The following is a 10,236-nucleotide window of genomic DNA, read 5'->3' as shown; positions in this document are numbered from 1 at the left end:
GAGATCACGTCCAGTGCGATAAGTTAGTGCCTAGATTAACTTCTTTCGGTCGCCAATCATTACTGTATCAAACCTTTAAACTAAATACACTGCAACGTATTGCGACTTTGTTTATCCTTCGCCTGTTAAGAACACAGCGAGAATGTGGCAATGTTTTACATCATAATCAATCTGATGTCAATACGATAAATGCATCATCATTAATCTTGGTATACCGGAAACATAAATCCAAATTATCAAACTGTCGTTGATGCACTTGTTGAACAAATTGGACATCATGCCTGCTGGTCACACCATCACACGAATTTTAGATGTCCAAATAAGTTGTTGACACTCCGTCCTCGAGGACTTTTCGTTTGGGATAAAAGTATGAGAGGCCTTTTCTCATCTGGTTGTACGTGAAGACGACATTATTTTTGATGATGAAGCCGCGATTTGTTCGTAAGGCAGCTTCTCCTTTCTGCAAGACGTCAAGGTACAGTTGTTTGCTGATGTCGTTCAGGCGTTTGTTGATACCTTTGCAACTGTATTTATCACCATCTCCATCTTTGAAACAGTAGTAGGTTTTGCTACAAAGTCCAATGATACCATCTCCTACCCACTCAACCTTGAACAGACCGGGTGTTCGTTTGTCGTAACAGGCATGTTCTTGAGTGTCATCTCGCGGTAACCAGTTGCACTTGTCTCGTTCAAATTATTCTCGCATGTCTGGTTTGATGAGTGCTTCGATGGAATTCCCGGCTAGAGCTACGTACGCCGAGTCCGTATCCATCTGACACAACTCAAAATCACAAACATGCAAGTACTTGACCAGAAAGCTGTAGTAAAAGTCCAAAATGCGGAGCTTCGCGTATTGATATACAAAGAGACCGATCTGTATGGGTAAATTCTCCATGATAGTCTTCTTCGCCATCTCAATTTCGTAACAGTCGTCACTGATAGGAACAGCATCCCTAAAGTTGATATCTTGCACACACTTTGATGCGTCCATGAAATAGCCAACTTTAACGGTGCGATGTCTCTCCTTGTTGGTAATGGTTTTACCATATGACGAATTACCGATGAATTTCATGGTGTCTGCGATAATAGCTTTGTCTTTATCGCGATCATCGTCACGTCGAGCATTTGAGACCGCCTCGCCAAAGTCTTGGAAACATCGCTGTGGGGAGTATTCGACGACTTGTGGATCTTTGATACTACAAGTCCGTGCTGTAGGTACCACTTCAGGAGAGGACTTATGATCATGGCTTGAGTAGCGTACATACTCCCGATGAGGCTCCTTCTGGGTGACGTCATAATATCATGTTCTTCGGCAAACGCCTTCATGAATTCCCCTATGTCATCTCTAGCGATGTTTGTGTTCTTGAATATAGGACACATCTCAGAGAATTTATCCTTGAGATGATCAGGAACATAGATATCGCATTCTATGATTCCGAAAAAAAAACCGTATCGGTCTTAACAGCGTCCAATATAGCACGTTCAGTCATTTTATATTTCTTGTCAAGTGGTCTGTTGTAGTGAGAGAGAAAGTCACGCAGGTCCGCATCATTTTGACGATTCTCCCGGTAATCGCACTCCCAAATTTCAACGAGGTTGTAACCAGACTCCTTGATGTAATCGCTGGTAGCCTTCGTCTCGGTAAGAAGATCGGTCATACGTCGTTTTCGCCTTTCGTTGAAATCTTTTCCTTGCGTCAGGAGGCAATTGTGGCCGTGCCACCAGCATCCGTGGAATTGGTAGACAGTGTTGGACGAAGCGTTGAAACCATCCACGGGTATGTTTCTTGGTCCAATCCTCTTTTCACGGTTATTCCCGGCATGCTGAATGTAAATTCCCTCAGAAAACGTCGTATAGTCCAGCCACTCTTGGGCGACTGGACGTCGAGATTCTCGTTTAAACTGATGCTGAGACTGACGCCTCGTATATGGTCCAGTAGGCATCTCCTGCATAATAGCCCACAAATGCAATGCATTAGCATCGTACCCTACCACCTTCTGACATGTTTTTCAACCGCGTATTTTGGTGACACCTTTCTCGTAGTATCTGTGAAACACAATGGATGGACCGCCAACGAGATTGGCCTTCATGGTTCGGAATAGGTCTGCATCGTTGTTGTGAATCAGGCTGAAGTTGGTTGCGGAGAGAGTAGATGCCATGAGGTACTTTAGCGTCAAACCTGGAATGGATATCCCATCCTTGAACAAGTCGATAGCCCTCTCTTTGTAGAAATTCATCATCTTTTCCACAGCTTCGACAAAAGGTTGTGTATCTCTGTTATTGTACCATACGAGAAAATCTCGCATGGTGCGCATATGACACTGGTCCCAAACGCGTTGACAGTAGGCATACTCGTCGGATGTTATGTTCGAACTTTTTAGACGAGAGTAGAAAGCTTCATGCGGTGGCAAGCTTTGGTGGTCAAATTTTTCAGGAGAGTCGAACCATTCATAAGGAAAATATCCCTTCGTCTGTGAACAGTGGTAAGCTTTCAGAAATACATCGTAGGAGAAGCCGGGTGCCAGATAGTTGACAATGTCAAGGAAGAGTAGACTCTCTGTCTTGATGACCATGTGGTTGTTATTCTTCTTGACGACAAAGGAAATAGTATCTGTGGACAGGAGCTCGGGGTATAGATATCTTTTCACGACGTTAATGTCATACTTGCCTCTGTTGAAGCCTATGACGGGAAGTTCGCTAATATACGCAAGTAGTCGTTGTTTTAGTCGCATGAGACATTTGATTTGAGGAATGGGTTTATCAGAAGGATACTTATGCTTTGATGAGTCAGCCAGCTTTTTGATGAGATCGATTTTTTCATCGATTTCACTGAAGGTGGAGGAGAATCGATCAGCCAAGATCTCTCTACTTTTGTGACTGATTTCGTGGAGATATGCAGTCATGTCGGTGAGGAGATCATGCGGGTCGGAGGAGACGAAGCACTGGGGAGATGTGTAACCCATCACATTGCTGGTGACTGACACACTCACGGGAACGTGTTCCTGCACAAATTCCATCATCGGGGTGTCTTGAACGTTGTCACAGTGCTGTAGGTAACACTCAAAGTCATACACAGCGAAGAAAGGAAAGTATCTCTTTTCAGCAGGTACGTGGATCCCTTCACCGTCTAAGTCTTCGAAGACAGTTGGCGGAGTGAAGTAATTACCGCCAGAATACACGGTGCGTGTTCCACCTCCTTCGCATCGAGACTCGTGACGTGTCAGTTGTTTAGCGCGCTTCCAGAGTTTGCCACATTTTCTACATTCATAGCGCTTACAGTATAATTTGATGTTGGCAATGTAAGCAAAATGATTTCCATGTAAGTTCAGGTACATCGTGTCAGAGTATTTGTTTAGGCTCCTTCTGATGAGGCGTGCAACGATTGGTTTTTCCTCGCGTTCAGCTGGGTCGTCTTCTCTGGGGACCAACTCATAGACCACAACGTTTAGTCGAAATGTTTCTTCAATCTCATCCAGCTGCTGAAGTTTCACACCGCGGAAAGTCAACGGATTTTCGGAAGAGTATCTACGGAAATATTTCAAAGTTCTTCTTTCCAAGTATTTGCGGTTGGTGGTAACGTGAGTGGCGAGACATCGGAAAAGACATAGATTATCCATCGAGTTTGTGTGGGAATGATTCACGATGGCTCTGTTCTTGGTGATGTAGTCGGGAAGATCGGTTTAAGATGCGCCAATAGGGAATTCTCGCAGAGGGTAAACGTAGAAGGAAACATTGGTCACGCGCTGGACTGCCCATTTCGAATTGGGTCGTTCGTGTCTGGCATACTCCAGATAGTCCGCTTGTTGGAGTTCCTTTATAAATGACTGGTGTGAGCCGTTGTCCGTGATTTGGTGGGGTGACGAAAACAGACGATTGTTGGTGGAGGCATAATGGTACCGTAGTTCCTGCGCTTCGTTGTGTCTTAAAATGAAGCCAAATGCCACGTTGATTTTGTACGCTGTCTTCTGTCTTTCGAAGATTTCATTAGCGAAAGCTATCACTTCGTTCGGATGAGTGGATTGCAGTTCAAAGTTATAAAGGTGCCTCACTTTGTTATTTAGTCTTGAATGTGTCTGTATGAGTTTCCGGTGTTTCTCGTAGACATCGGCCATGGTCAGTGCTTGGTTTGAATTTGATGGTGGGATAACGGGGACCTCCGGCGGTGTTTGGCTCTCTTCAGTTGGAACTCCAGCATCGTTTTTCTTGCCACCTTCGTAGACATTACGTTGTCTTTCCTCATGTGTTTTGAGATGCCGTTGCAGGCTATCTCTCCTGGTATATTCCTTGCCACACACTTCACAGATATAAGCCAATTGCTCGTGGGTGGATTTCTCATGGCGCAGTAGGTCGTGAGTGTGGTTAAACACACGTCCACAATATTCACAGGCAAAATGTCTATTCTGTGTCTTCAATTCGCTCTCCTTGTTATCCACGTGCTGTTTGATGTGTCGTTTCAAACTATCTCGACGAGGGAACGCTTTACCACATTGATCGCAGAGGAACAACTCGTGGCTGGTGTGATGACAGCGCTTATGACGATAAAGCCCTACCCATTGCTGAAACGTTGCTCCACAGGTATGACACTGGATGGTCTTAGTGATTGCAGGCATTTTGTTCACTTAATCAATGATACAGCCAAATATTGTATGTATATCTGAAAATAATAAAAAAGAAAAGTATACATTAGCATTGATATAACCTGAAATCTTTGACAGTATTCAATTTAAAATCACCAGTATTCTGATAACAATGACACATTTTCATGAGAAACAAAATGAAATAAACACGAGGAAATACACCGTTATTTCATAATGTATTTTATATTTGCTCGATATATATAGTTTTACGTGTCAGTCAATATTGTTTTCTGTTTCTGTGGCTTACCTTGTCGTCGTAATAGTTCTTCTGCTCTACCAGGGTATCAAGCAGTGTTTCAATGGTCAATAGAGAGCCGGAATCCTGAGGAAGAGGTGCGAGTAGTTCGATGATGAGAGCAAAAATGATTTGACCACATAGCCGCTTCTTCTTTTATATCAAAGCGTGTGTTTATTTCCCCTAGCAACAAACCAAACAAAGGAGATCGCGTTGCTATGACCATCAGATTCGCTACATTTGATACAAGGAATGGTATGACAGGTATACCGGTTGAAACCGGTTTATGGTGCCTACCAGCTGGGTCTTCCAAACTCATTTTTGTTCCGAGTTTTCTTGAATGAATCCCAGATACAAGCCCCATTATTTATTATCAATCTTTTATCATTATCATTAGTATCATAATTATTCGACAAGGTAAAGAATACAAGATACGGATCACAAACATCACAAACATGTAACAAAAACTAGAATGAACATTACAAAGGAATACATTATGCCATACACGTTACACAACATGAAATGAAATAAATGGAGACAACACGAGGGTCAGGGCATACAAAAGTAAAGACATTTACTATTGCCCGTGGTTTAGGATTTCACGCATTTTTCGCACATGACATAATTTTCGTGCACGTAATTTCTGGTTTCTTGCGTTGTGATAACATTTGAAGTATTATGTTTTATCTTTCTCGCAATGTTTTTTATTCAAATCAAGTTTATTTCCGTTCTACATAAAAGCGTCAAACAATTCATACAATGAAAACACATAGATACAAATATAAGAATATCAAAAGGGATACACACACGTACACAAAACAACAACAAAAACAAAAAAAAACCGATGCGTTAATTCATGTGAATGGGGGATCAGCACAGAAAAGTACAAGTAATAAGGCTTGTAAATCGCTGACCCCTAGAAAACATGAATACTGTGTACGGAATATTGAAAAGAACTAAAAGAGGAAAAGAACTAAAAGAGGAAAAGAAGAGGACAGAACAAAAGAACAAATCAAAAGACATATTTAGGAGCAAAAAATTATAATTTCTTTTAAAACCATTTAATGACGGTTTCATTTTCAAATCATATGGTATTTCGATCCATAATAATGGACCTTTATAAAAAAAAAAAAATGTTTTCCTAGAAATATTTCTTCTCACTTAATATAAATTATATTCATTAATATAACGGGTGTTATAACATAAACATTGCGATTTAATAAAGATTTAGAAGAAATACTGGAAGAATGATAATAAATCATGTATTAAGCGCAGAAACAATGTATATACTGCGCTACAAGAACGCTTAAATTCCTATTTGCACAATGCTGCATAGGAATAAAAAAAAAATAGAAATAGGTCCACGCTAAAACAAAAAAAAAAATCACTTTTTGATTTAAAACTGTCTAAAGTCTTACATTTCCGAATGTCTAATGGTAATCTATTCCACAATCTAGGGGCTGCACAAGAAAATGATCGGTCACCTAAGGTAACTTTTGTTTTGATTTGGGGTATCTGCAATATCAATCTATCATTGTACTGCGGAGATTATAACCATGAGTCTGAAATCTAAAGTTTAATAATTCACTGATATAACTAGGGGTCTGACCAGTCAGGCCTTTATGAACCAGCATCAATATCTTGAAATCAATTCTTTGGCGAATGGGTAGCCAGTACAATTCCCTTAAAAGTGGTGTAACATGAAAAAATCTTGGGAGATTACAAATCAATCTTGCACGTGTGTTTTGAACCCGATGCAACTTAACTAATCCGTACAACAGGATTTTACAATAGTCTAATTTGCTTGTAACACATGCGCGGACAACAGTCTTCATGCTTTCCTGATCGAAATATTTACGGATGCGTCTCAAATTATATATGTGACCGTGCACCTCAAAACGAACATAAATTCGCACACACTGATTTTGCGTGAGGACTGAAAATAAGTGAAATGGGTCAACCTAGCCGAACTTGACTTTTTCATATTTTCTGAAAGAGCGGGTCTTCTTTCACATTATGTTAAAATTCGGGATGATAACACGGGCAGGAAAGTGTGTTTTTTTTAGCAGTTTATCTCGACTATTTTTGGTAGAATAGTGTGACTAGGTGTGTCTTTAGAATCCCTTTTTCATTTCTGAAAAACCTTGTCCACACTCTTCACTTTCAACTCTAATAACTTTTGAAAGGATAGTGCTACTGCTTTGAATGTTGGCATTAATTATAAACAATGTGCTAATGAGGCATGCTTAATTTCATTTTCATCTGATAATCCCTTCATTGTTGTCACTCTAGTGGTTTACTTCCTGTTTTTTGTCCCATTCATCGCACAGCCAGCACGGTTTGGTAAAGATTAAGCGCTTGAATAGACACACTGTACTTCAGAGCCTCTTTTCTCAGTTCACACTCTTCCTGAGTTTGTGCTTTCTTTCCAATATTTAGATAGGTTAGGAGAGTCCATTTGATTTGAGTTATACATCATTTTAAAGCTTAAAGTCTGCTCTTTCAGAATATGGTCTTAACTAAAAATTCATGTCTGGCGACTTTTTGTTTGTTTTGAGGTGCAGGGTCACATATCATATAGTATGCTGATTTACATACACTAGTAACCTGAGATTCGATATTCAAATGGGTATCAAAAACATCCCAAAATTTCTCACATTATTGGATGGTTTTATAACAGTATCAGTGAGTGATATGCCATTTGATTCGAATTTAGAGACTTGCCGTGGACTGCCAATGACTATAGCAATTCCGTTTTCTCATCATTCAACATCATTTTGTTTTGTAATGTCCAGGTTCTTGTGTACTCGATACATGACTCTAACACAGTTATGCAGTAGTCTTCGTTTGGTGTGTTAGGGCAGAATGACAAATATATTTGTGTGTCATCTGCATAACAGTGACAAGTGATAGCAGGAAACTCCTTTTGAATATTTGTGAGGAGTCTACGTGTGGACAATGTAAGCACTAGGGGACCTAAACGTGACCCCTGCGGGACACCAAAAGGTACCGTGAACACATGTATCAGAGACAATATCTTCCATTTCAATTATCTGTTTTCTACCAGAAAAATAAGAGTTAATCCATTCGAGAACTTTACCGTCAATCCAAAAATGGGTTTTCCGTTTGTTTTGTTTTGTTTGTTTGTTTTTTTTTTCCATGGGCAGAAATGATCATTAGTGCCAAAAGCAATACTGAGATCAACTAAGAGCACTAAGTTGATCTTCTGGTCACACATTGCCATCAGAAGATCATTTTGTAATTCTTGAAGTAATTGTTTCCACATTTTGATATTGTAATACTGAAGAATGTCAACAGTTATATCACTTTGACTCTGGTCCTTGTGCTTTATTGAAATTATTTTGTATGATATGAATTAGACAGTCAGGTTGACATGATGCCAGCTAGCTAGGTCATATCAATTGTAGGAAATTATTGCGACTATGGTTGTCCGTTTTTTAGCGGAAAACACCTAATCTACATATACCAGGAGTAAATAGACAACACAGAAAACGAAAGAACAGCTCAATCTTGAACAAAACAAGCGCATTTTGACGTATAGCGTAATTTAAGATTAGGAAGAAGCACCAAAACAGTTGCTGATATAACAGGATTTGTGTCCACTTTACACCGCTTTGCCACGATGAACTTTGATGTTTATGGCATGACTTTCATAAATAGCGTATGTGAGATTATACTGAAGAACAGAATAGATCTGAAGAAAGCGTGGAACCAGAATATGTCTATAACATGTCAGTTGCCTTATGTCATTGTGTGATACCAGGTGAACTGACAAACACATCATTGACTGATTGTGGTACATAACCCTTGAACGTATAGCACTCCGTGTTAGATGTGATGATACAGGATATAATGATAATGGCGACGAAAACTAATTGTTGGTATACTGTGATACTTACTGTATTATCCGAAATGCATTGTTACATCTCCTGAGCAGATGGTGAGGTGAAGAATCTCCCGCAGTGGTGTGGTGCATTCAAATGCACTAAGTTCTTCCATGTTTAGGCTCGAAAACAGCATTTACCCTCTTCGTCTTCGTAGGAATTTTCATCACAGCCATACACTGTCTTCTCTCTGAAACATGCACTTCAGGCTTATGCCCCGTATTAACAACAAATACAGGGAACAATTGCATGCATGGTCTCCTTTGTAGGCGATTTAAGGATTCGGGCCTATTGATGATCGATCGCTCTCTTCTACGCAAAAAACTCTGCCCTCCATGTTATTTACACAGAAAACCTTTGCCGAACGCTGTCTGTGTTCGTCCCTATAATCCCTTCAGGAATTTAATAGAGACTATTTGCGATATCGATTACTTTCTCTTTGGTCATTGCTATTACGCAAGAAGCTCTTAACTGCTCCATATGCCTGACACAGTAAAGCGTACTACAGGTTGTTCGGCAGATAGTGACGTCGGTGCAACCAGTTTCATGCTGACCATGCGACGAAGACGTCTCATTGCCATGGAAACATACGATCTACAACGTGGAAACTTCCTTTAAATCATAGCTACATCTCTTGTCTACGGATAACTCGTGTCAGAGTTAGGTTTCCTTTAACTTATAGGTGTATAATCCCCATGAACAACGCAATTCAATACTCGTCATACGAGATATGTCCCCCTTTAAGAAATACATAAAAATACATTTCAATAGCTCCACAAAAAAATATCTTCACAATAGAGTAATAACTTTTCACAAAGTAGCTGACGCTTACGTTATATAAGTCATATCTCATGGCTGGCTAAGATACCAAATTATGTCATGTAAGTATACCCTCTACGTCTTCGCACTTGTCTACCGATATCTCGTACGTAAGGTATGTGTATTATTCGAAGAACATTTTTCCCACCATACATCGACCGCTGTACTTTTGGTTTACTGTACTCTTGGTTTATCTCAAAGCCCACCAATATTCGAAGAACATATTTCCCCCAAAAAATCAACCGTCATATTGTTTGTTTAGCCGCTGCTTAGTTACGAGAGACACCAACAAGCTTTTTTTCATCTTGAGGTGTGTTTGCTTGTTGCTATGACGACAGATCAACATCCGATTTGTTTGTTTACCCGTTGCCTAGTTACCGAAGACGTACATGAACCTTCTTCGTGACCTCCTATGCAAATTGATGTACTGTTATGCTAATAACGTTACATCATCGCACCCATTGTTCGCGCTCACTCAAGCATTTGTGGGCGATTGGACTTCCTTAGTAGACTAAAAGTGGTTGTTTCCCTACATTTTGCTGCACACCGACTGCATAAGAACATTAGAAGGTACATCTATATTGCAGAGCGGAACAATGGATATAGATTTGTCCTGACATTTTTACTCCATCGGGTGATC

General features: G+C 40.2%; 1 pseudogene; it reads right to left on the bottom strand.

Annotated features, from left to right (window-relative positions):
* Window positions 1-307: 307 nt before the first annotated feature.
* Window positions 308-1,072, bottom strand: LOC140234125 (uncharacterized; annotated as a pseudogene).
* Between the last annotated feature and the right edge of the window lie 9,164 nt (window positions 1,073-10,236).

This window comes from Diadema setosum, chromosome 10, assembly GCF_964275005.1.
Source record: "Diadema setosum chromosome 10, eeDiaSeto1, whole genome shotgun sequence".
NCBI classification, from domain to species: domain Eukaryota; kingdom Metazoa; phylum Echinodermata; class Echinoidea; order Diadematoida; family Diadematidae; genus Diadema; species Diadema setosum.
Note: the sequence above shows the minus strand (reverse complement) of the source record. Positions and strands in the feature narration are given on the sequence as shown.